Genomic DNA, 939 nt, shown 5'->3' on the forward strand with positions numbered 1-939 from the left:
AAATATAATATTATATATTTAATTATGAAAATTGCATAGGAGTACTAAAGCATAAATAGCATCCTATAACTTTATTTTATTATTGTACGTATTTACACTTTTTCGAAATTTTAGGTCCGAGCCATCTTTCGACCCAATTAGCTGACAACGTGATGTAATCCTCACTAGTCATAAATGGAGATGCTCCAAAATCCAACCCAATCTGGACGCTTCATCACCAAAATTAATTCACACGTGCGATGAAGGTCTTCAAAATATAAATGTACTCCTACGACACTAAAAAGAAAAATCCAAGTCGGGTTCCGCACGTGTAAGCCTTTCCTTCGAATTCGTGTGTCGCCTACTCTTTTCCGTGAAGCCTTTTCGCTTTTGCCTTCCTCCACTTTCCACCTCCCTCCTTTGTTTTTTTAATCTATTATTATTTTTTTACAGTTGCTTCTCTCCCAGTTGCAACTTTAACAGCATCAAAGGAAAAAGCTCAAAAGGGAGAGCTCTGTCTCTCGTAAAATGGACAGCTTCGATCACACGCCTGACCGCTGCAGCTAATCTATAGCTTCCAACTTCATCTTCTCTAGCTTGGTAATCCATTTATGTGTCCATTATTTTTCTGCTTACAACCTATTTCTCTGTAGATTAGCTTTTAAAGATTTAAACGTTTTTTTATGTAAGAAAGATTATATTTTGATTATGTAATAAATTCTGGTTAATCAGTTTCAGGCTAGATTGCTTCAAGACGGGTATTCTCTTTCTTTTATTGTCTGCGTGGTTTGAGAGGTTTTTCTTGCTTAAGCTGTGTTTGGTTGGAGGGAAAATAGTTTCTTTCTCGAGAGATATAATTTTCATTAATTTAGTGATTAGGCATGTCACCTTTGGGAAAGACTTTAAAAACAAATTCTCTTCGAAGAGGCTAATGTGTTCCCTGGCTTTTTTTTTTTTTGT

This window comes from Theobroma umbraticum, unplaced genomic scaffold (assembly GCF_002168275.2).
Source record: "Theobroma umbraticum cultivar Fairchild unplaced genomic scaffold, ASM216827v3 scaffold_4.1, whole genome shotgun sequence".
Lineage (NCBI taxonomy): Eukaryota > Viridiplantae > Streptophyta > Magnoliopsida > Malvales > Malvaceae > Theobroma > Theobroma umbraticum.